The 26,455-nt window shown below is 38.4% G+C and overlaps 1 protein-coding gene and 1 long non-coding RNA gene across 3 annotated transcripts in view; one reads left to right on the top strand and one right to left on the bottom strand.

The window, feature by feature from the left end:
* LOC128788459 (uncharacterized) overlaps nt 1-23,195 on the bottom strand; it is a 47,939-nt gene extending 24,744 nt beyond the window's left edge. For both annotated transcript variants that reach the window (XR_008431101.1, XR_008431100.1), the window contains exons 1-3: nt 22,532-23,195; nt 22,187-22,329; nt 15,664-15,728 (exon numbers count right to left, since the gene is read on the bottom strand). This is a non-coding gene — a long non-coding RNA (uncharacterized LOC128788459). The remainder of the gene's footprint in view (nt 1-15,663; nt 15,729-22,186; nt 22,330-22,531) is intronic.
* A 2,188-nt stretch (nt 23,196-25,383) lies between these two features.
* SLC6A15 (solute carrier family 6 member 15) overlaps nt 25,384-26,455 on the top strand; it is a 37,151-nt gene continuing 36,079 nt past the window's right edge. The window contains exon 1 of the mRNA XM_053944042.1: nt 25,384-25,490. The gene's annotated coding sequence lies outside the window, so the exon portion shown is untranslated. The remainder of the gene's footprint in view (nt 25,491-26,455) is intronic.

Genomic DNA, 26,455 nt, shown 5'->3' with positions numbered 1-26,455 from the left:
ACTTAACTAACAGCCTTTAGCATGCCTTTTCCAAAGTTTAACTAAAAGTGAATAAAGTGCCTGTAGAAATGCAGTGGCATTCTTTCTGAAAAAGGTCAACCAAGTAGCCTCATGTGTGTCAAGCTTTCATTGCAAATTTTAGTCAATCTACTCAAAAAGTTTCCTGGTGGTTCTAAAAACTTCTCCAAGAAATATCCAGATGAAGTCTCATCCAGAATCTCTGTTCAAAGGATCTCTTGATAAAGTAATTAGATTTTCTGGATTCTTCAACACAAACTAAACTGAAGTGCATGTGAATCAATTCCAACTTGCAGAGTAAAGAAATACCTAGGTGATCCTGAAACATGTAGAGGGCAAACAGAACAGCCTGGCAGGTTTTGCAGTTATGTGTATCTACTTGCATACATACACGCAGGAACAGAGCCCTGGAAACACCAAAAGAACTATTAACACAGGTAACCAAGAGTGAATTCTAGCCTGGTTCTTGACAGGTCACTGTACTTCATAGCTTGTAAATAACATCCATTTTGGTACAAACATTAAGAAAATAAGAACTGCAGACATTTAAAAATATTTTATGCATCTTTAAATTGCTTCTTTTTGCAAGGTGCCAAAGGGTTGCCATAGAATTCATTGAGGGGTAATATACAATTCAGCATGAGTCATGGAGACATAATAAAGGAATAAACCTTTTGTGGGTGAATGATGACAATCTGTATTCTGTTCTCATTCAAAATACTCGTATGCACTTTTATGTAATATGAAATTAAAATGATATCTCCATGTGAATATTGAGTAAAGTTTGCCTAAATATGAGTGTAATGTAATTAAAATCTTACAGATAAAACTATTGCAGATAAGTATTTCATGTGTCCTAATCAGGCTAAGACATTACTAAGTCTAAAACAAGAGTTGTCATGGTGTATAAACACTTCTGTCTCAGAACTGCAGTCAGTGTGTGATACAGAGATGACACCTTTTGTATGAACTTACATATCTGTAACTTCCAAGAGAACTGGATTAGGGTGAGGAATAGAGAAGCAATTTTTGTATCAGGTGAAGATGACCTTTAAAGGATAGTGCTGAAACAGATCCTAGTCATGTTCCTGTTCGGCTTCTGTAGAGTGATCATTAAGTTAATTTCATTTCTGGAAAATTTACATTCTCATACAAGTTTAAAGATACAGATTTCTTCCCCCCTGAAGAGATCAATTTTATATCTTCATCTGGGGCTTTTTTGCATTATTTTTTTTCCCCTCAATATTTTAATGTAATTGTTTTATGTATTTTTTAATTTATGGTCATATGGGGTTTAGTGAATGTAATTCCTGGCCTTTTTTTGTCAGCCATACAAAACAACTTATGCAAATCCTAGCAGTTCTTAATTCTTTTTAGTTCTACAGTGGAGGAACACACTCCTGAAAGCTCTGTTAGGGTCAGGGTGTTTATGACAGGAAGGTGATGAAAATAAGTTACATCTTGCAATGCACTTGTCTGAAAACTAAAAGCAAATCTGAAATTAAACACAACACAATACTTATGATAAGATAGATATATTAAAAACATATGAGAGCATAGTGTATATTGCATATATAGGTATTTTTTCTGCATATCAGTCCAAACAGTTACAAATCAGGACTGTTTATATTCACATAAACAGAAATATTTTCATTGTAAAAATGATTTTAAAAGCCCCAAATGTTTGCAAACAAATAACCAGCCCCAAAAAATTACAATTAATTTTAAAGTGCATCCTCTATTTTGTATTTCAGTATCTGCTTTTCAGCTTTTTTTGGTCCTTTCAGCACACATGGGTCATCTTTTTTCAACCGTTCTGTAAATTTTCCACAAAATCTAGTCTTTTTTATAAAAAATAGGATTAAAATAGGATTAAAATAGGAAAAAATAGGATTATAACTTGTCATATATGATTTACCTTCATCTAATACTACAAGAAAAGAACAAAAGGGAGACCAAACTCCGTATGCTCTATTACATACCACTCCTTCCCATAATTTCCTATGGTAATAAGTAATTGAAGCACTGTGATGAATCTGGGCCTCAAATCCTTTTCTGTGTACAATTTCAAATTGTAATTCAGAAAATATAATGTTCATTTCAATATTTTAATATAATGAGTTATCATAATTAGAAAAAAAAGTGAAACCGTATTTATATGAATGCAATTATTCTGAATTTTACAGTGAAGGGACTTCCTTTTTAAAGGACTGATGAACTGATAGAAAAGATAAGTCTTTCTTCAGGAAATGGCAACATGCAAAAATACATACAGTAAATGAAGATTTGAATTTGTGCATTGCTAATTTTTCTACAGGTGAGAAACATTTTTGATTCAACAAAAGGAGTTTGGTTTTTTTTTTTTGCTCTGTCTGTCTGTCTATCTATGTGTACATCTATGCATACAGGATGGCATTAAAACACCTCAGCCCCTGTTTTCATTGTAAGGAGAGTGATGAATTCAAAGAAAAAATCGTGTGTGTAGAAGCCATTCATTATGGCTGACATACTGGCTTTCTGCGGAGCAGAGATATAGCAGTACCAAAGATAAAACTCTATAGGCATGGACAATCTGCTTTTTTAGGCATGGACAATCTGCTTTTTAGTTTGTTCAGTTTAGGAGCAAAGTCACCTGCAGTTGACATCACATGTGGGTTGTCGAGGGATATATACTCTTTGGAATACTAGAATTGCAGAAACCCAGGCACTTTTAGAAATAAGGCTATCACAAGTATCATTCAAAAAGCCCAGCAACCCAATACCGTAATCTGAAAGATATTTCCTGATTGAGAAAGAGCTTAAATATTCTTCAAGGACCCAATTGTACTTGAATATAATTTCAGAGACCACTATGTGCATCATCTGTGGGGTTCACAGAACACAGCAGCCTTTCTTTTTCTTGCGAAGGTTGCAGGCTTGAGTAAAGGGAAAAACAACAGGAAAAAAGATGCCTCCATTCAATAGGCAATTCAGTTAATCAGTGTACGAAATCACTGGCATGACATAAGTTAGCACACAGAAATCACAGTGTGCAGAGAAGCAGAATAGAGGTAGCAGAGACTGGATTATTAGAGAGGCATGTGACTTGTTATGGTCAGAATGAAAGCAGAAATTAGAAAGATTGCAATTAAAACATCAAAAAAAGCAATATATATACGTACCTATATATTTTACCAACAAAATAAAAGACAATTAGTAACACAGTCAAATCTATTAAAACATAGGTTGAGGCTAATAGCTTATGTAAAAGAAAACAGGGACTGGAATTTAACTGTATGCTTGTTTAATTGTATGTTGAATCTCTGCTTAAGTTCTTTTAAGATCACTGAATCATTCCAAACTAGATCTATACTGACTTGGAAAATAGGAGTTGATGTGTGAAATGGTATATGGTAATCTTATTTTCTGTTGAGACCATCATCTGATATATTTAAATAATTATGTTTGGAACACTATTTAAAAGCAAACTCTGTAAGCCAAGACTGAGAAGAAATTACAGGCAAGTTTATTCTTGTACCATTATTTTCTTCTCTTAGTGTTTTAGCTCACTTTAGTTCCTGATTTTCCTTTCCTTCTATCCCTTCTACATCTTTTATTATTTCTCTTCTCATAACATTCTAACAGACATTTTTTGGTCAGATGTTCTGATATTTATTTACTTTATGATTTCTATCCTGTTTTTCTAGTAATGGGAGCAAAATCTTGAAAAAAATTAGTCCTGAAGATTGTAATTATTTATGAACTACACAAATCTTTGTGTCTTCACTCTGCCTATATTCAAAAGTAAAAGAGATTAAATGAAGCAAAGAACATAATTTCTTCATAGGTCTCCTGTGGGTGAAGTTTATGCTATTCAGTATATTACTGGGTAACTTGTGTCTTATATTTCTTTACAATCCTTTCATTACCAAGGTTAGTTAAAGAAATATAAGACATCAAATTAATCTTTCAAAATTTCTTTGTCTCAACAGCTTGAATTTTAATCAGTTTTGGGGCTTTTGGGAAACAAAAAGGAAAAAAAACCCTCAAACCAACCAAAAGAAAGAAACACGGTCAGAAAAAAATTGCAGACAGCTTCCACCCTTTCAGAATGATTTTGAAAATTGCTAGACATTTTCTCTTCTCTTGTGATGAGAGAGAAGTTATCTTTCTTGTTACCTGAGAAGTGATGCTTGGAATGTGTTAAATAGAAAACTGAAGGTGAAAAATTCTATTTCCAGAAGTTTCTAAATTAGCAGCCAACTGCAAGATGGCCTGACTTGCAAATCAAAGACTATTGATCAGATCAGAGAAAAGAAAGAAAAGTGAAGACACTTCAAAATGCAGCCAGAAAGCTTGTTTCCTATAAAGTTCATTACTAGATGGGATTATATTTTTCCTCTTACCTATGAGAGAACCACAAATGCAACCTAGTCCTCTGAGATGTAGATAAATTATTTTACCAAAATGATTGTAAATTATTGTGCAATATATTATAATCATTGTGCAATATATTATAACTATCATGATCACAATGTAAGACAGAGGAGCTTGAATTATCATTACATGACTGGTCCAGGGAAGGGAAGAACTTCAGTGGCAGCACCTGGGCTTGGACACAGCTCACTTAGCAAACAGCTGTTGCCCCAGATGTGTGTGCCTCTGCCTTTGCCGGAAATTCTCACATCCACAACCCAGGATGAAGTGTTTGCTTCCTTATTAAGTTTTTGAAAAGTCAGGTGGCCAAATTGAACAGCTGACAGACAATTTTCAGTAGAAAGAAATAAATCAATAAGGTGCATGGCAGAAGAAAAAAATCAATGAAGAATCAGTTTGATAAATACAATTGAACCTTTAAATATTGCTTACAAAGCTAAACAAGACTCAAATAAATTCTCTACATCCCAGCCTTTACATTGGAATATAAACCTAAAATTAAAGATTTATCTTAAAAGGAAAATTGTCTAGATGCCGTTACCATATCAAAATTAATCTTTTTTCTTAGGTGAATAAATATAGAAATATTGACTTTAATTTTTCTGTTAGCTTTCTTTGCTTTACAAATTTTGCCAAATAGTAACAAATTATTGTGAATCATAATTATAATGGACATAAGTTGCTGGCTTCCACTAATGAAAAAATTATGGGAATATATTAAAAGACAGGTAAAAGGTTTCAAATATATTATGTCTTTAGCTATTTTGAGCAAAAGTTGCTCAGATTTATCTTTGCTAGATGGTACCATTTAAAACATTTTTTCCTTCCACTGAAAAGTTAAAGGGAAAAGAAACCTCTTCCTTCTTTACACTTTGATTTGGTTTATTTACATCTGTTTCCTGAATTGAAACTGATTTTAAACCTCTTATGGCTGAATCCTATCCTGTACAGATCTTGACTTTGGTGGGATTACACACAGAAAGGCTGAAAGACTGAGAAGTACTTCTTTGACTTGCCTGTTATTAGAATTACCAGTTTTGTTGACAGTCTAGGGCAGCAAAGAATCACACTGATGCTTACTCCATTTATTATCCTTTGGAATAATTGGGAAGCCAAAACCTCTTAAGCTTTGTATTCACTTGTATTCCTTTCACTTATGTCCCCCAGAGAGGCACCTTTTTAACATAATGCTTTACTAAACTAAGCAGTAACAGGGGAAATGGTATCTCTCAGTCTGTTATCAGTCAGAAACAGATGGAAAAATTGTGGCTGTGATGCAGAATGCATTAAACTGTGGATTGTTAGGGTTTTTTTGAGCATGTTTTTCCTCAGTTTTGTCCAATTGATTTTATTGTTTCATCTGCTATTTATGTCCTACCCTTCAGACTGAAAGCTTTTAAGGACACAGGCTAGCTCATCAGTTATGTTCATGCAGTGTTTAGCACAATGAGACCAAGACTTGTTTTTAAGTGGCAACAAAGTAAAAATGACTGGCAAATACAGATAATCATCATCATCATCATAATTAATAATAATGCAAAACATTGGTTTCTTTGTCTTGAAGAGGCCTTATTTATAGTTGACAAGATGAGATCAGGTGGGATGTCTGGAGGGACGTTGCATCTTTCCTGTGGAAACTACAGAGGGGAAATGGCAACAGTAAGAGCTGCTCAGTCTCATTTAGACACTAAAGAGAGTGCAGTGGGCAGCAAGGACAGACAGTCTTCAGCCTTGCCAGATTGTGCTTCCAGGGACCAACCAGAGGTGGTGTCGCTGAGAAAGTCACTGGCATTCAATAAAAAACACTGAAGGATGAAGAGCAAGGTCTGACCTTCAAGAACACAGATGGCAGAAAGAGAGGAGTGTGAAAGCCCCTAATTTCAATTTTTCTCCAATTGAAAGCGGCACATCTGGTTTCAAAATGGAATTTCTATTGTCACTTTAACCAAATAAAACTGATCTCAGAAATTCTTACATCCTTGTGGGGAAAGTTAAGTACCTCTAGATCTAGCTTTATGAGCCAATTGGAAAATACATAAAATTTGTAAAAATATGAATCTGTTATTAAGACTATGTGAAATGTATAAATAACAAATTTTAAATGTTATAGGACAAATTTCTTACAGAGAAAACCACATAGAACTAGTCAAATCTTCACTCTGTCTTGCACCTTAATTATCATCAAGACTACAGCTTGCACTTACTTGGTTTAAGAAATACAAGCTGGCTCATGTGCACTCTGGCTGTGAAATAGTCTAAGAATGAACAGAGAAACCATTGTTTTTCCCTTAGAACATAAGTAATTAGTAGTAATAAAAACTTTTTAACAGGACAAGAACCTGCATGATACTGTTATTAAAATAACCCATCTTCTCTTTGCTTGAACACTTTGAAAGACAGTCCTTTTTCTTCAACTCTGTGTAGAAGGTCATATTAATTTGTACAATTTGATGCCACATTCTGCTGCTTATTACTAATTTTATATAGCTAGGGGAAAAACTCACCTTAGTCTGTGTAGTCAAGATAAACATCTGCTGCCATTTTATAAAATGTCCTGCAATTTGTGCTCATGCTGCTTTATGTTGTGGAAGAGCATAGTGCTTAACCATGGTCCTTTCCTCACCATGTGCCTCCAAATTTCCACACCCATTTTATGCACATGCCATCTTTGCAGCAAATTGGAGAGGAAGCTGTGAACTGAAAAGCACTTTGATAAAAGGATAACAGGGCTGCTGAGCAAATGCATGGATTGTGTTCACTGCCCTTTGTAGTAATGGCTCTGAACAAAGAAGGGGAAATATTGGTTAGCCCTCTTCAGATACTAATGTGGATGTTGTCCTGGACTTTGCAAGATTCAGTACTTTTGCAGTCCTGGGGTCCAGATGGACCTGATCAGCAGCATCCTGAAAGAGGTCAAGGAGGTGTTTGGAGCTATGGTGCTGTCCTCCCAGATGCCCAGGGTCTTCTAACCAAGCAAACAACATGTAGCAGAGTTTATAGTGCCTCATGATTTAGTAAAGGAGAAAGTCAAGGGACATGGACTACACCAAAGAAATCTGCATTAAAAGGTGCTATTTATCACATCCCAATGTTTGATCAAAACAATACTAAACCCTGACTCAAAATGTGTCTTACTCTCCTGTTGTTGTAATGTTCAGGTCAGAGTAAGTTTTTGCAGTCACATAAGGAAGCCAAATGAGATTGGAGGAGTGAACAAAGAGGAGGATCACTTTAACTTTTAAACAAAGTCAGCACCAGCATAATTGCTGATCTTCACAGAGGAAAAAAATGTGTAAGTTACAGGTGAATATTTACCTGCATTCAAATGTGGAATAGTTTTAACAGTTCAAAAAATAGCCTGTAGTCATATATTCATATTGAAATGGGCCTCTTTAACCGGTCAGCAAGATTCTAAAATCTCTGTAGCTGACCAGATAAAACACTGAAATATTGAAGCATTCTTCTGTTTCTGTGAGCTTCCCATTTTTTCCAAGCACTTACCTTGTTCCACAATCTCTACCTTCCCCTCACAAAAGAAGCTGTAGAAAGCTTCTGCACTGAAAGAGAAGTTTGGATAGTGGATCTGAAGTATGTTCATGAGCAGCAGAGCACAAGGGCATAAAGTTAAGTTAGTGTCATTGTTTCTGATAAAATCTCTGTCTCAGACCTGGAGCTTTTAGCATGAAATCAAAATTACATTGGAGAAGTGATACTGCCTCTGTTTGGATTTTGCTCATTCCTTTCTCTTAACAATTTTTTCCTTGAAGAGCAAAATTCCAAAAATAAGTTGATCTCAAATCAGAATTTTTCTCTGCCTTTCTTGCTGTAGTTGTTAGGGCACATGATATAAGCCTTGGCTGCACAACAGAAAAATAGATTCTTTGGAATGTGTCAGGCTATTGTCTGAAATCAGTGTTGACTTTGACATTTCCGCACCCCTTCCAGTTACTATTCTGTAGTTTGGCTTTTATTTTTTGGCGTGATCAGTATCTGTTTGTGTTTTTCATTTTAGCAATAGGATGCTAATGGGATATTAAATATTCCAGAAATTACATGACAAAGCCACGTATAATACCCATAGTAGAAAACCTATAACATTAGTTTGAGTGTCTGACCATGCACAGTGAAATATTTCCTTATTTGCATTTTCAGCATAGGAATTTAGAATAGATTATGCTTTGGACAGTGAAACCTTTAGCTCTGATTCTCATACCTAGATTGAGATAAGTGTCTCTGATTGTTCAAACTCATATTTGCTTGTTGGAACAATGAGAGAAGATAATATTGCTGTGACTCAAAAAAATAAAACTGTAGAAATGCTGAACATATTTCATGATCAAAATTAGATTACAATTTTGATATTGTCTTTAAAATGCTTGACATGCATATATAGTATAAATGAGAATGATTTGCTTGTTTAATATACAAGAGAATGTCTGCTTTATTACTAATCTTTCAGAGCTGCAACTTCATCTACCTTTGACTGATTAGTTCACTTGTTTCGATTACATCTCTCACACAGGATTGGATAATGAGCAGTAGTATTGGCTTTGTAATCCTACATTGAAAGGAAAGACTAGAAATTATAGTGCTCATATCAGAGATATAAAAGTAACTTTGAAGACAAGATATTTCAGTTTAAAAGGGTGTTTTGTTTGATGTAGAATTTTATTAATCTTATTCAGGTTAACCTCCCCAAATCTATGGCTCATATTAGTTTAAACTACTAAAGCTGGTGAAGCTTTAAGAGCCTATCCTTTAATCACTTTCCAACATCTTCCTAGTTTGAAGAGCTCTTAAATTGAACATAAGTTACATTTTCTCACTTAATACTCTTCCAACACCTAATAAGAATAGAATAAGGCCCTATTAATTTGATATTTCACATGTACCTGAAATTCATAAAATGCTAATTAATTCAAAGGTTTTCTTTTTTTAGCCTGTATAAAACTTATAATCCTTTCATTCCATGATCTGATGATTATAGCTCCAAGACTTCATTTTTTTGTTACCTGCAAGGTAAAGGTTATATTACAAGGAAAATAGAAATGCACTGTTCCAGGTTCAGAGCCTCAAAGCAAAACTTAATTAAAGTTGAATGGAGTCTTGTAAAGAAAATATGTCAAGGAAAGCAAAAGAAAAATCCGATGCTATTTCTTAATTATCCTCTGAGGTTATACTTCAGTTGTTTCCCTCCACTGCCAAGCAATATTACTCAGAGTGAGTACTGGTGTGTTGTAAATGAGCTAGAAGTAGCACACTTTAGGTTGTGTATTGAGATTTGGTTTCCATATGTACTGTCATCACCTTGGTAGGGAAATCTCTCCGAGCAACAAAAGGGGTGCCTGCGTGAGTGTGTGTACGAACAGAGGAGCAGACCACAGCAGGAAGCTCGCAGCTGGAGGCAGGTGAGTCGAGTCCCAGCAGCTGCTGCCCTGCCCTTGGCCCGTCTGTCTGCAGGTACCGCGCCATGGGTGGCTGTGGGCAGGCTGGCGGTCACACGGGTGGCCGCGGTGTGCCAGTGTCACGGTGCAAGGGGCAGAGCAGCCATGAGGAATGGTGTGTGAACACCCTCCACATGCTCTGTCCATGCAAAGGGCAAGCATTTATGTTCTGAGTGTAGCCATACTTTGACATTCTTTGTCCGTCTCTCTCGATGAAGACCTTTGGAATTCATGAAATTCTGTTAAGTAGCAGCAATAATTGATTGTCCTTCAGTGATTGAAATAGCTTGAAGTAGATGTCTAAACAACACTTTTCTTGATCCCAAAATTCTGTTACTAATGGAAAACTCTAGTTTTCTAGGAGTATTCTATACCTGTGTGTATGTAGTAACTGTTTAGCCTGTTGGTATCTTTGGTATTTTAATATGTTTTTAAAAGTGAAATTTAAAAAGTAGAATTTCTATACTGTTAAACCAGTGTCCAAAATTCAGGGTGACATGGTTTGGTTTTATTTCTAGACCTCGGATCTCTCCCTTTCTTTAAACCCCCTAAACCTGCAAAATTTTATTCTAGTAGCATTTTGGGCATCATTTCTCAAAACACACTTAGTATCACTTAGCAGAAAGTGCTGTAACTACTCATTTTGATTTGAACATCAGAGGTTGAACATCAAGATAGGTCTTCGAAAAACAAATTGTGTAATAAGCAGAAAAGAAAAGAATAAAAGAGAGGAGGATGAGACAGGAGGAACACACATCCATCTGGTATTGTACTAATAATGGAGATGTAAAAGAAACCAGTTTACTCTTGCTGACAAAATGCACAGCACCAGCCAAACATAAACAAACTTTCAGTTATGGAAAAGAGGAGCCAGGGCAATTTCCCTTAGCTGGGAGCAAAAAAATGTAGACTAAAAGCTCTTTCAGCCAAGCTAAGACATGCAGAGTAACATGTGATGCTGCCCAGAGCTTTGAATATGATGAAATACTCCTTACAAGACGTTAAAGCAGGAAAAAAAATCCCAACCAACTAAAACACAAAGCACTGGTGAATTTGCCCTCTCTTAACTGATCCCTAAAGACATGTTATGAGCCAGTGGTGGGTGAGTAAACAGGTGAGGAAGCTGACTACCTTCTTTAGTGCCACAAAGGGGACCTTGTTCTTGCTATCACTGCACAATGGGTGTACCCTGCCAGAGTCCTTGCTCCTGGCAGCTGAAATATAAATTCTGCACCTCCTTTCTGGTTATTTTATGTCTAAAGGATGATGTATCCACTTTGTTGATGCTTTTCCATTCCCTCAGTATTGTCACTCACAGAAGAGAATAAAACTGACCTCTGAATAATAACTGTTTTATTGTAGAGTATATGTGAAATCATCAGGGAGACAAACTACTTTGACTAGTCTATGCTTCCAAGGTTTCCCAAAACCTTGTGGATTGCCTTATTCATCCCTAGGACAGTTCCTCATTGGCCATTTTTTAGCATATGCAGTATGTTTTTCCATTTCATAGCCCAGAGGTCAACTTAAAAATAAGAGAGAAGAAAAAAAGATTGAATGATATAAAAATAAAATATAGCATATTCAAGCTGACATATAAAATATTTCCTACTCCCCATACCCTGAATGCTGAATTAATTTTGAAATTCATTGTTATAATAAAAGCAAGTTCAGAAGTTTCTGTGGTCAGAAACCTTTGTCTGTTTTAAATCATATATGCAACCTGCTTTTAGGTTATTGGACAATTCAGTCATTTAAATAAGGGGTTGAGTAATATTTTCATTCTACTGTTATCACTGTTTTATCTGAGATGTGACAAAAAGGGTTGCAATATTCTCTACACTATCATCTAAATGAGATATGGAAAACAAACAAACAAAAAGACAGGATATACTTTCTCATACATAGAAAGGTAAAAGGTAAAAAGCAGTCTGTGTCCATATATTAGGCAATCTGAGTACATGTCACTAACATGAAAGGAAACCAATTTTAAAGTATATCTATAATTCAGAAGCATACCTCCATTTCAGACAGATAAAAATCATACTTTGAAGTAACTTACTTATGATTTTAGAAATCATAGCCAGAAGCAAATACCTATTGTCAGGAGAACAGGGTTATATCCTAAGGGAAAGGATTATTATCTGTATACCAAAATATGGCACAGGAATGTACAACTTTCCTGGTTGTTTCAAATTATTTTATTTCAGATTTAATTTGGCACTAATCTTCATCCCCAGTAGCTTTTAGAATTACTTTCTTCTACTCATCGGGAAAAGAAATAACTGGATAATGAACAATAAATGTTACAGTTTATATTTAGTCTAACAAGATGCAAAAAAGTAAATAATTTTTGCATTTTTTGCAAGTTAGGGCAACATTCTAAATTTGAGATTTGTGTTGCTAGAAGACAAATTTTATGGCTTACAACTGGGAAGCTGGCAGGATATCATTCTTTTGATTATATACAACAGACATAATGTCATCCAATATATGGTCTAGAATCTGGCATTAGCTGGTGAATTATGTCAATCAAATAAAATTAGAAAATATATGAATTAAGTAGATTTTCTGCATGCTGTTTTACCATTACCCTCATTTGACCTGTTTTTAAGTAATTCCCACAAGAATTCACTCACACAGATATAGAAAGCAAATAGCATTTCTACTATGCACTTGTTTATCCTGATGCCCTTTTTTGGAGGCACAGTCTCTCCCTGTAGTTATGGATGGAAAGGTATTCATCCAGGAGACACAAAGTTCCAGATTTGATACTACCCTTGGACTAACTCTCTCCACTGATCACACTTTCAGGCCTGGCTGGTCTCCTGTCACCACTGAGTGTCACCACATAATTCCTGAAGCAAATCCATTCTGTGCTTAGAAACAGCAGCTTGTCAGCCCCAGTCTTCACAAGCAAACAGTGCTGAGCTGTGGGAGCTGGTGGACCTGACAGATGGATATGCATCTGTCTCTGCCTCCCCACTACCCCCTTTCTCTCATTCTCTCTCTCTAATATATGGTTTATCCATAGGTTAGTGTATGTATGTACACCCCCCCTCCACAGATATCCATGTATATATAGCTGAAAATGCATACGTACAGGTGTATATATGGGTGAACAGTTTATGTATACATTCTTACAGAAAGAGAATATATGTCAGCTCCAGTAGAAATACGCATAATTTTATAAGTACTATCTGATAAGAACAACTGTTGGTCAAAAAGAGTTACATTTTGAAGCTGTTTCATGTTAGTCCATCATTTGTAGGATGATTGATCTTATTTTTGCCAGACGTGCAATAGAAAAGCAAATGGTACAATGATGAGTAACATAAGCACTATCGGTCTAAGTACCACAAATGTAGAGTCATACTCTTTCTTCCCTGATGGTAAAACAAAATCCTTTTGCTAAATTAAAACACTACATGTTTACTAGCTCATTTGTTTTCCATGAACTTGAATGTGAGCCATAGGTGTTTTATTTTATACAGAAGCATTTAGTAACACTGCTTTCCTTCTATTTTTCCCTTTACCTGCTAATCTGTATAAAACTATGGTTAAGTCTTTCCCACCAAGCATTCGGCACAAAATAGCTATCCTCCTTTGGCTGGTGTGAGGTAGTGAGAGCTATCTTCTTTTCTTCCTACAACAAAAACTGTTTCAGTTTGAGTTTCACAGTGGTGTATCCAAATTAATTTACACAATTTTTCCAAGGGACTTAGTAGATTCTGTTTGCAGGGATTTTGTGATTTATAATCCTTCTATTTCTCACATCAAAGGAGATGACATAGAAGAGATTTCAGTGTTTTGGCTCAGATATAAGAGAGAAAATTTTAAAGAAAACAAACATAAAATCTGCTAAATCACTGCAAAGCGAAAACAAGAATATCTGTTTGTCTTTATTTTTTTAAATAAACTTTCTAAATATGCAAAGCTAAAATGTCTGAAGCCATCCTTCCCTCCTCTGACCCCATTTTAGTTTCTAATGCCAATCCCTCAAGTATGTACTGTACTGTATCCCTAGCCAAATTCAAACCGCATGAACAAGAGAGCTGGCTTAATGAAGTTATACAACAGACAATTTGCTCTTTTAAATACAAAGTTAAATTATCAAATATATAAATATTCTACTGGTTCAGAAAATAATTAGGCTAAAATATTAACAGTTTTAAATTATTTAAGATTTTTAAAGCTTTGTCTTTAAATTTTTGTTTTTAACATTTCTCTGTTTTCAAAAAATGAGCATGTAATTTCTATTGAATAAAAACTGAACATTTTCCAACTCCTAACTGATCATTAAAGACATGTTATGAGCCAGTGGTGAGAAAACAGGTGAGGGAGGTGACTATCTTCTTTGGTACCACAAAGTGAACCTTCTATTTGCTATCATGGCACTGCAGAATGGGTGTACCCTGCCAGAGTCCTTGTTCAGGACTCTGTACCTGGCAGCTTAAAATTAAATTCTGGACCTCCTTTCTGTTCTAAAGGATTATGTATCCACTTTGTTGGTGCATTTTTATCCCCCCAGTATTGTCACAGAAGAGAATAAAACTGGGCTCTGAGTAGTGACCTTATACTTACACAAAAGTGGAAACACGTAAACATGTATTTGAAGAACTTTACTTGCTACACTAAATCACCTTTCTCAACATAGTCCAGTCTTGACTCTTTCACTACATGCTCAACTGAACTCTTGGTGCTGCTGCTTCTCCAAATCCATGATTTGTGCCAATCCTCCAGCAAACACCAGAGTTCTTATGTATATGTGAATCTGGCTGCCAAAATTACACAACACTCAATTTGCCACCAAGAAGTATATACCCAACCTCATCCTCCCAATTTTTGGTATATCAATGAGCTTATTTATTTAGCAAGACACTCTGTTCTCTCTTAACTTTTTTCCAGATTTTGACAAATTTATGAAAAGTTTTTGAAAACATAATCCTCTGTAAAACAGCTGGAAAAATACTCAGTTGAATTCAGTAGCATTTATCAGTTTTATTGGGTAAACATGATTGTAACTCTCTGCCCCCAATATGAATAAGCATTTCCCATAATTAAGAACTAAAGTTTAATTGTTTGTATTCAGTTTACTTTTACAGGTTAAGTAATAATATTACATGCATGCTTTTTCATTGGGATCCCTTAGGAAATCCATTACATATTTTCACTTTTTAAAACAAAATCCATCCTTTTCATTGATTAAACAATGATATCAGCACTATGAACTAGACAAGGCTTGTTTTGCAGGGTTTTGTCCTCATTTGTCATGTTTAAATAGGGCCACTGCATTTTAAAGATAAGACACCAGGAAAATCAGCTTTCTATCTGGTGCTTTTATGTAATGCATCCAGTATTAATTGTCTCTTTGTACATATTTGGAAGAGATTCATTACTTTGAACATACTATTTTTGTGAATAAAATGTGTAAATATGAGGAAGTTTTCTGTCTTTTTAATCATATACTTCACCCAAGGTATGTGATTCACCTGTATATGTTTATACAGACATCAACCTTGACAAACTTTCTCAGTCAGTTACCACTTGAAATGTTGGTTACATGTGCTGACTTCCTGAGATCTTTCAGCTTAAAGCAAGTCTGGTGCACAAAGCAGCAGAACGTACAAGTACTGTGTCTGTCTGCCCCGAGGCACTCATTCCTGCCTACTTCTCTTACTCTGGGAAGTTATTTCTTGCTAGTTCATACCTGCAGCAGAGTAAAGCTTTTGTCCACGTGTATTTTAACATTGTCAAGGATTGGGAAACTCTGATTGTTACTTACCATGGAAATTTTGCCATTGACTTTGCTAAGAACAGGATCAATCCCAGATGTCATAGGCCTGAACACTGTAAACCAAATAGTATCATAAGAAAAGCACAGGAACAGAGAATTAAACTAACAATCTACTCATTAGTTTGTGATTTCAAATCCACAGTAGAACACCTCATACTGCTCTCAGGTGCAGAGTAGTGTCCAAGCTAAAGCAACAGCCCTGAAAAAAGAACGAACCTAACAAGGTCTCCACAGACACCACACCTTGGCCTGGCACCCCAGTCCCTACAAATTTCGCTGTGACCTCTGAAAATTGCATTTAAGGTTTGCTTTTGAGTCACAAGCCCTGTATAGCTGAATGTCTCTCATTTTGAAAGTCTAAACTGCATTGCTAAAATGACTCTTCAAGGTCTAGGTCAAAGAAAATTCTCACCATAACAATATAAATTCCTTGAAACATCATTTGTCTAGCAGTAAGGGGAAACTAAATTAGAGTATTCTGAAAAGAAAGCATTCTACAATATCATCAGTGTAAATATTGCTTATGTTGATTTCTGTGTACAGAAAATAGTGCTTATTTTCAGGCAAATAAGAGTTAAAAATTTCTAGCATTTGTACATGCATATTCAGCAAAATATAACTTGAGAAAGCTTTATGCCCAAATTGAACCATAATAGTCTTTTTCTAATATTCATATACTACTTAGGATGCAAAGTAATATCTATAATCCAAAGTCAATTTTTCTACAGCCTGTTATTTTTAAACTAGCATTTTTACATAGCCTAGCAGTAAATTGTCATTCAAACGCTGTCATTTTCAAACCTTTCTTCATCACAAATTCTAATAATATGGATTTAGTCAAAGTGTACAACTAGTTACTTGAATCTCAAACTCATGTCAAAATATTTCTGTCATAATGAGACCAATTTAACGACTTGGGATCTTATATCTCTACCTTTGTAAAATGCCTGGGCGAGCAATTGAATTTTTTAAGCTGCTGCAAAATTAGGAGTCTGGATTAAACTAAGTTTCTTCATCTTCTTTCAAATGCTGGATAGAATAGGTATCTACAATCAAACTTATCACATCCCCCCAGAGGAATCTAAATAACAGTGATGCTGGGCTGGATGACACTGTGTTGGGCAAATCACATCTGTGAAGTAATTGTGATACACCAGCATGTATTTTTGCATTTAGTAGCAAAACCAACCAACAAACCAAACTCCCCTAAAACCAAACCTAATAAAAAAAAACCAAACCAACAGTCCCCTAAAACCAAACCTGATTAAAAAAAAAAAACAAACCAACAGTTGAATTTAATGAGCGAGTTAGTTTGATATTTGAAGGAATTATGAATGTTTCTAGTCCAAACTAAAGGCACCACTGCAAATTTGAACTTGGTCTACATAAATACAGAGGTTAAGTAATTCTGTAACTAACATTCTTGGTTTTAGAGGAGCCAAGAGTAAGAAGTTAGGAAAATTATTACAGAAGTTTGTGGACTTACACAATAAGTAAGTACAGAGTGTCCTTAAGTAAAATATGCAAAAATGTAGATAGCTTGCTAGAGTCTTCAAGCAAAATTGGTGGTGCAACTCTTGGTGACAAAGGCAGCTTTGCTAATGAGAATGATTAAAATTGAGCACATCTCAACAATAAAATTTCCATTTCTGGAAGTGTAGCTGGAGACAGCTAAAGGAGGAAAAAGCCAAATTATTTCCATCCCAGAATGCCAAGAAGTACTATGTATGATAGATTCTAATACATGTTTCTAAGACTTTCCTCAGTAATTTTTGACAATGAATAAATTAAGTTAAGAATAGTAAATATGTCTGAAAATATATTAAAGATAAATAGTGAGACTACTCATTTGACTTCAATCATATGCTGGTTTTTCAATCAAATTGAAAGAAAAAGTAGTCAAAGAGAAATAAAAATCGGTAAGCTCTATATGGATTTGCTAAGGATAATTCATGCATACTAGCTTCATATTTTTATTGAATAAACTAGTATTTTACTTTAATTATAGGAAATGCCATAGGAAATTTATTAAACATTTGCTATAATATCAGAAGTCATACTTGCAGTGTTCCTCATGCTTTTCTGTAAACATCTAGCATATAGCACTGCTGAAGACAGATACTTCCAGGGGGACCTTTGTTCTGGTCCTGTATTTACCTGGGCACTGTACTGTGCTACATGGGAGCTACTTGTTGTCTCACACAGATGTAATAGATTACCTCAGGAATAACACTTCTCTATCACAATATTGGAGTAAACTATTGCATGCCTGCTCCTTTTAAGACTCAAGCTAATATCTTTTCATGATGTGCATGACTAATATGCTATAAGGTGAGTTTTGTATCATCTTTCATTGCTGTAAAAACCCTCAGTTTTTTACCCTACTAAAACAAAGGGAGGGAACAATGGAGTGACCCTTCAAAGATACATAATGATACATAAAAGAGAAAGGCAGAAAGCAGTTTAAAAAACTTTTGGCACAAGAAAACATAATGATGAAAAAATAATAATAACAGCTGTGACTGTTCAAAGAAGGTATCAAACCATCACAGGAGAGAAGTTCTAGAGAAACTTCAGCAAGATGCAGCGGTGAAACCTAAGTAGTTTTAAGAATGAACATGACAAATATAGGGGCAGGTTTATACAGGCAGGATATCACAGAACTAGATTTGCTAATGTCAGTTGTCCCCTCCAGTCTCTTAGTCCTGTGAATGAAACACACATCCTGATCCTCACTCCCTGGCTTTAACTGATGGGCAACAATTAAATTCTAATTCTATTAATGTACTATAGGCTTACATATCCTCATTGCTTTATGACTGCAATGCATTGAAATAAAATTATTTCACATGAATTACTTGTGCCTTTTGACACAAGGGTCAAGTTGTGCTTGATTCATACAGGCTTCAGCTTGAGGCATATGGAAAACATCAGTCCCTGTACACAGATTTTAAACAAAATTCCATGCAAGAGAAAAAAGTAATTTCCACCCTTGCCCATCAAAAACGAAAAATGACACAGTATGTGTAAGACATGGGCAAAATCTAACATGGATTTTATATTATTATGGAATAACCCAGTTATTAGGCTGCAAGTAGAGAACGATAGCTTCTGTGGGCAGTGGTGACTCACAGGATTGCACACAAATGGAGCTTTACATTTGCCCTTGCCAGTCCTGGGATTAAGAAACGTGCTTGGGTTTTCTAAGCTCAGAAGCCTGTCATCACAGGACATATGCTAAAATATACTGGCAAACTGGCTTGCTCTGAAATCTCATGAGACAAGAGACATTTTGCAACTTTTCTTTAAACCACTTTTCTTCATGCAATATACAGATTAACACAGCTCATGTTATCCTAGATCCATGAATTTTAGAATTCATTTTGAGGAGAGTAGGACTCCATTGTGGCTCACCTTCTTATGCAATGATAAAAAACCCCAAAGCATAGCAAAACTTTGTATTTAAAAAAAATTACCTCACTCAAACACAAGGAACAATTCTGAGTATCATCTGCAATTTTAGGCAGGAACTTAACATGAAGGCCATTCTGAACTGAGACCTCAGTATAATACTTAAAATGTGACATATCATTCTACAAGCAAAAATAATTTTTAGATGACTATTCTCTAAGCTTTTAAAAAAAAAGAACAAACTCCCTGACATTATTTTACCTTCATTCAGGACATAGTACATCTATGAACAGATCATTATGCTCAGCTGTATGTTGAACTATTACGTGATGCCTATGTGTGTGTACATACAATGGTTGATATTAATGGTTTAAATTAATTTAAAATGTGCTAAAGCTGAGTATATGACAATTTGAAAATATTAGACTTCTATGTAAAAACTTTATTTTTTTCAATGCAGTGTTGCAATACAGATCTATTTTTGATGTAAACAACTCAGTAAACTGCTGGCTTCTTAATTTTCAAAGTAAGTACTTTAACACAGCTGTAGCAGTGACACCCATGGCTGAGATCACTTTTTTTCTTCGATTTTCTGGAGCAGAGCACTTGTTATTTTCCCTGTGTCCTGGAGGCTACATGGAACAACCCTTCTTTCGTTGGGGACTGCAAATCTGGATGCAACAGTCCAGGTGGGGTCTCACGAGAACTGACTAGTGGGTCAGAGCCACCTCTCTCACCCTACTGGCCACACTGCTTTTGCTACAGCCTGGGGTGCAGTTGGCCTTCTGGGCTGCAAACTCACATTGCCAATTTATGTCACTCTCCTCATCCACAAACACCCCCAAGTCCTTTCTCTGGGGCTCATCTCACTCCATTCTCCACCCAGACTGTATTTGTGCTTGGGATTGCCATGACCCTGGTGCAAGACCTTGCACCTGGCCCTGTTGAACTTCACAAGGTTTGCACTGGCCCACTTGTCACACATGTCCAGGTCCCTCTGGATGGCATCCCTTCCCTCCAGCATGTCCATCACACCACACAGCTTGCTGTCACCTGCAAACTTGCCGAGGGTGCCCTCAATCCCATTGTCCACGCCAACCAGCCAAGATGTTAAGCAGTGCCAGTCCCAGTACCAATCCCTGAGGGGAACCCCACTTGTCACTAGTCTCCCCATGGACATCAAGTTGTTGACTGCAGCTCTAGGCAGCCAATTCCTTATCCATGAGTGTCCCATCACCAAATCTGTCTCTCCAGTTTGGAGAGTAGAATTCATGCAGGACAGTGTCAAATATTTTGCACAGTTCCAGAAGGAATACTAGCTACAGGTAGGTGATGTCAGGCACAATTTGCCCTTAGTGAAGTCAGGTTGACCTTTACCAATAAACTCCTTATTTTCCACGTGCCTTAGCACAGTTTCAGAGGTTCCTTTGAAGGTCTCAAATGCACTATAAAAACATTTACATGCCTAAATACATTTAAGTATCTCTCATGGATGGCTTGCAATTGAACATCCTATGCTTTTTATTCCTTGCTGCCACAGAAATTATTTTATCATTGATTAAGTCTGTAAAAGTATTTTGGGGACTTCTGAAAATAAATGCTCTTGTTTTGTCTTAATACTAGTTTCTGTTATGTACCTGGTATTCTGAATTGTAGCAATTGAAATAATAGTTCCTACTTGTTTCATTCTATCATAGAAATATTAATTTATTTTAAAAATACATCCCTAACAATTTTCTGGGAAATGGATCATCTCAGATAGAACACATCATGAGAGGAAATTATTTTTAACTCATGCAGAGTTTTGAATTGCTATAATCTTCTTCTTCTAGTCTCAGTGAATTTTGGGGATCAGAAAGAACTTCCCCTGGGTATGATTTTATTGCCATGACTTTATGGTAATCACTGGATCTCAGATGAGAATATAGCTTCTGAGGGTCTCATAATGTGTTACACAGATGAACAAAACACATGGAAGCATTCCTTAGTAAGCAGAAGATTCTGTACCACTTTCAAAACCAAAATTCATAAGTTTATGGCTACACTAACACTTTATGTGATACTTTGTATCTAAATATTTTGATTGCTAATCCTTCCTTCTCTGAGTAAAATAAGGTACTTTTAAAATTTATTCTGCTGAATATATATTAATATGGTCACTATACCATTCCATTACTTACACCTAAACTTTCAATTTAGTGAAAATTAAACTTCAAACACATATCTCAAACCCTAACTAGCCATACCCTCAACTGACAGTGTTCCTGGAACTGCTTTAATCTCTGTATTGGCCCAATGCGTGCAATGTACTCGATTTGCACCAGTCTCAGAAGAATAAGGTGCCTTTCTCAGTGTCTCCAGAACACAAAAAAACAGGTGCTGCAGTCAGGAAATCCATGCTTACTATGCTTGCTATGTCCAAAGGGATAATTTGTATCTTGAGCAATAAGGCAAAATCTCCTTCAGAATCTTGACCAGATGCCATCTCCTAGAGAACTAAGAGCAGCCAGAATGATGCAGCATTAAGAAGTCACAGTGACTTGTCAATGGTTCTGTTCTGTAGAGCTGAAGTTCCTCAACATATTCATTATCATAAAATCAGTAATAATAGGCAACTTATATAAAACATCTTTACTCTCTGTCTTTTTAATTAATCCTACTTCTACTGTTGGAAACAAAGCATATTTTTGTTTTCTTGAATTGATTTACTACAGTTCTTAACCAAAGGGGCTACATAAAATGAAAAAAAAAAGTTGAAAAGGATCATAAGTGATTTAGAATTACTAGATAATAACACCTTTTGAAAAATATGGAAAAAATAGGAATTGTTGTTTCTTACACAAACTAGTGTAGCTGGCAATTACTGGTATCACTGAGTTTATAAACCACAATATTCTGGAGTGCAATATTTTAAGTTAAAATTCAGTGCTGAGATAACATTAAGACAAAGAGAACATATTCACAAAAGTGACAGATTCAAAAGGTGTAAAATGCAATCCAAATTCCACATTTATCCAGCATATTAAAAAAATGTCATTTATATGCGCTGAGAATATTAATGATATTTGCATGCAAAAAGCCCAAGTGTCAGATTCTGTACCTGGGATGAGGCAACCTTGGATGTATGGAGAGACTGGGCCAATTCTTGCAGGGAACTCAATTTGCTCCAGTCTGGGAAGAATCAGGTGCCTTTCTCAGTGTCTCCAGAACACAAAAACAGGTGCTGCGGTGAGGAAATCCATGCTGGAATGAGAATCCATCCAGAATGAGATACTGGAAAGCAGCACCACAGAAAACAACCTGGTTGATGACAAGTTGAACACGAGCCAGCAGCGCTCTGGCAGCCAGGAGGGCCAACCCTGTCCTGGGGGGCATCAGGCACAGCATGGCCAGCCAGGCAAGGGAGGGGATTGTTCTACTCTGCTCTGAGCTGGGGCAGCCTCACCTTGAGTGCTGGGGGCAGCTCTGGACACCACCATACAGGAAAGGCATGAAGCTCTTAGAGAGACTCCAGGGCCAAGCAGAGGAGGTTGGTGAAGGGCTTTGAGGAGAGGCCATATGAGGAGTGGCTGAGGTCACTTGGTCTGTTCAGCCTGGAGGTGACTGAGGGGAGACCACTGCAGTTACAACTTCCTTGTGAGGGGAAAAGGAGGGGCAGGTACCGATCTCTTCTCTGTGGTGCCCAGTGACAGGACCTGAGGGAATGGCCTGAAGTTGTGTCAGGGAGGTTTAGGTTGGATATTACAACAAGGTTCTTCACCCAGCAGGTGGTTGGGTACTGGAACAGGCTCCCCAGGGAAGTGGTCACAGCACCAGCCTGACAGAGCTCGAGAGGTGTTCAAGCCAGGACTTTGGACTTCGATGATCCTCGTGGGTCTCTTCCAACTCACAATATTTAAAATCTCTGTGTGAGAGACAAGATAGCAAAACCTAGCAGAAAAATAAAATTGGCATAACCACTTTTCTTCCAGTCATTTTCTCTCCTGCATTTTTTTCTTCTTTAAAGGTTTGATGGTATAGAACTTTAGTGCATCAGCATTTGGGCTTTGCTTTTTATAATAATGATTTTTGTCTTGCTGGCATTTCTTGCTTTCCACTTAGATTTTTTTTCTCTATCCTCAAATCTCCTGAGTCACATTTGGAGAGTCAGACCAGTAAATGAGGCTTTTTCTGTGTCTGTGTAGCGCCCTACCTCAGATCTAAGCTCACCATTAAGTGTACACAGAATTTAAAGGGATCCGGAAATGACCTCTTCCTGTTTCAATTAACTATGCAGTCATCTGATTAACATTACTAGTTAATTTACTAAATAAAAGTATTGTTGGAATCCTAGATGCTGAGAATTTTAAACTTTCTGTGCTTAAAGGCACAGACCCACAAGAGAACACCGCATTTGACCTAAGGTCGTAGAACAGGCTTTTAGAATTGATTAATAGCACTGGGATTATGGGTGTGTAGTTGGTTAGAAGTGCGTAATATCACAGGGTAGAAAACTTAGAGTTTGGGATTTTAGAATATAGAAATAAATATGAAGCAAGATGGAGGTTTTAGGGCGGGGGCAGGTTGTTCTTCTTTACCTTCTTCTTCCTTCTTCTTCATAGGTTTAGGTGATGTTTTGTGATTAGACAGAAAAGTCCGCATTTCAGACTTCAAGGGATCAGTTATTAGGTTAAAAGGGAAAATAATATAAGTGTCCTTTCTTAGTTGGATAGTTTAGTTTTAAAAGACCTTGTAACAAGAATTAGTTAACCATTTTGCGCCTTATTAATGAAAAAGCTGCCAAACTCACAGTAGTGAGACTTTAACATAGATAAGAAATAATAAACACCTAAGTCCAAACATAAAATACCATCTCAAGTGCCTTCAATCCCAACCTCGAGAAATCGATAAAGTATCACTCATGATCCGGCAAATGAAAGCATAAATTCTTCCTCTTATTAGTACTTAGTGTAAAAGAAACTTAATACACAGTTAGAAACTTACTCAACACAAGTTCATTTTCCCTGAATTCCAAACAATATTCAGTGAGTACAAAATCTATTGTCTAAAGGGCTGTATAATTGAAATACATTGTGGAAATTAGTTAAGTGAACTAGCACCAATAGCAAGAAATGCACAATGCTCTGATGAATTACTTTTAATAATGAAGCAGAAATGAAAATAAGTTTGTATCACAGGTTTCTCAGAAAAAGCTGAAGGAAATGCAGATCATCTAGGAAGACTATCTTCCATACTCTGGAGGAAAATCTCTCTTTGATTCACGAGGTGTAATAAGGTTACGTATGTTAAGACTGAAGCTGTTGCAATAATCGTTCACACAGCGAGCATTAAAATCAGTTCATTCTCCATTCAATCGTGTCTATCCTCAGCAAAGCCAACTTTGGGCCTCTCCCACCTGACTGCCGCGCCTTTGAGCTCACTTCCTCGTCTTTACTTCAAGTCTTCCGTGCTAGGCAGGATCGATCTGCCTTTTTCTTTTTTTTTTCTCCAAAAATGAAATGCAAGCAGAGAAAAAACTGGCCGAATAGCAGTGAACACTTAATGACAGAATCTTTCGGGGAAGCGTTGAAGCCAAACATCGCCTTCTTGCGACTGAAATAGCTGTAGGAGTCAGGGCTACAAGACCTGTGCACCATTACCACGGGGGTGGTCGGTGCCTTCCACTCTTCTCACCGTCTCTCCATCCCTTCAGCCCCCAAGCTCGCTCCCAGCCGCCTGCCGGCCTCCAGCACGCAGGTGTTGTACTCGTTGCGGCCGCCCCCCGACAGACCTCTCTTTCTTCCTAGATCCCACACCCCTCACTCCCAGTAATCTCCTTCTTTTGGAAAATTTACATGTTCCCCAAGGAAGCTGCCACGCGTGGGCCCGCTTCCCGCCTCCAGGCCGCCCGGGGGCCACCCCCGCCCGTGTGCCGCTGCCCCGCCAACAGGAAGGCCAGGGCGGGCCGCTCGCAGCCTGCGTGAGCTGCACAAGGGACCTGGGGACCGCCACGAGTCTGGGCGCAGAGGCAGCAGGGGATGAAGGCGAGGATAGAAATGAGGCACCCGCGCTGCCTAAGCGTGACCGCGGGGATTTTGGCGCGGCGGCCTCCTGGTCCTCTCGCTGCCGCGTCTGCCTCCTCCCTGCCCGCCTCCGGCAGAGAGATGCTGCTGCAGGCGGGTGGGTGGGTGCTCCTCCCTGCGTCAGGAGGTGCGGCTCCCCCGGCCCGGCGCTGCCCTCCCCTTTCCTCTCCCCCCCGCCGCTTTTATGTCTGTCTTTAAACGCCGCCGCAGTGAGGGTTGGGCACATGTGGCTGCCACCGCCTGCCCGCCGCTGAGCCCCGCGCCCGCACGGCTCCGCTCGCCATCCTCGCCCGCGGGGGCACCCGGCCCCCCCTTTTCGCAGCTGGCGCCCGGCGGGCGGAGGTAAGGCGCGGCTCGGCATGGCATGGCATGGCACGGCACGGCAGGGCACAGCACAGCGCGGCGCTGAGCGTGGGTGCGCGGGGCGGCCCGCGCTTTCCCAGCCCTGCCCTGCGGCTGGGGCCGCGGGGACAGCGTGGCCGCCTCGCGTGTGTCGCCGGGGGGGAAGCGGCAGGATGTGTGGGGGGTTCCTTTCCGCCCGGCGTCCGCCTTCCTGTGGGTCGGGGGTCCCCCTAACCCAACCGGGGCTTTCGCCCTGGTGCCAGCCTCTCGCTGGCGCGGAGAGAGCCGGCCCCTCGGGAAACAATAGCGAGCGCCGATTAGAAGCCGCCCATGTGTTTTAACTCGGCGGTAGGTTAAAAGGATGTACGGGGCTGTTTTAATCGGCGTTATTATTATTATTATTATTATTATTGCTGTTGGCAAGGGCGAGAAACATATCTTTTTCCGAGTGAAAGAAATTTCATTCATCTCCCGTGTGTTGCGTAAAAAAAATCTCAGATGCGTGTGTAGCGCGTGTTCCGGGAGGAGCGGGGGCGCGGGCTGTCTCCTCCGGGGAGCACCGCGGTGATGTGCCTCGCCGCACGGACGAGCCCGGGCTCGGGGAGAGCAGGGCGAGCCGGCCGCTGAGGGAGCCGGCTACCATCGAGGGCGGCCCGCGGCGTCCATCCCCACCATGTGCGGCGGGCGGACGCGCCACAGGGCGAGGGCCGGGCCCGGGCGCTGCATTGTTGCTGCGGAGCGTGGGCGTCGCCCGGCGGGCCCGCGCGGTGCCTCCCAGCGCCGCGCCGCTCGCGTCTTTCGCCCCGCGAAGGCGGGGGCAAACCCCGCGGCCGGGGGCCGGGGCGCCCCGGTGTCAGCCATGTTTGGGTGGGCATGGTAATGAGGACCTTCTCCCAACCTTTGTGCCTCTTGGGTTTATTTTCTGTGGAGGATTTTGATGGTTGTAGCCCGCCGTGTACCACGGC

The sequence above is a fragment of the Vidua chalybeata genome, chromosome 5, assembly GCF_026979565.1.
Source record: "Vidua chalybeata isolate OUT-0048 chromosome 5, bVidCha1 merged haplotype, whole genome shotgun sequence".
NCBI lineage: Eukaryota > Metazoa > Chordata > Aves > Passeriformes > Viduidae > Vidua > Vidua chalybeata.
Note: the sequence above shows the minus strand (reverse complement) of the source record. Positions and strands in the feature narration are given on the sequence as shown.